Source organism: Apium graveolens, unplaced genomic scaffold (genome assembly GCF_009905375.1).
Source record: "Apium graveolens cultivar Ventura unplaced genomic scaffold, ASM990537v1 ctg74, whole genome shotgun sequence".
NCBI lineage: Eukaryota > Viridiplantae > Streptophyta > Magnoliopsida > Apiales > Apiaceae > Apium > Apium graveolens.
The window spans coordinates 50001-50322 of record NW_027420295.1 but is presented as its reverse complement, the minus strand read 5'-3'; positions in this window follow the sequence as shown (position 1 = coordinate 50322).

Sequence of the window (322 nt, the reverse complement as noted above, 5' to 3'; positions counted from 1 at the left end):
GGTGTAAGCATTTTCTGCTTCCCAGCTGTGTTCATGCCACTATACAGTCCTTGCTAACTAGATTCTTGTGGAAAGGTAATATTAATAATAAGGGTGGAGCTAAAGTGGCTTGGAGTGTCATTTGTCTTCCAAGAGAGGAAGGGGGTCTCGGTTTAAAAAATATGACAGAATGGAATAAGGCTCAGTTAATTCATCACATGCTTCAGGTGATTACCAAGTCCAATTCCCTCTGGGCCAGGTGGGTTAATGTCACTGTGCTAAAGCGTAGCCATTTCTGGACTATCTCAATTCCAACAGATTGTTCCTGGATCTGGAGAAAAGT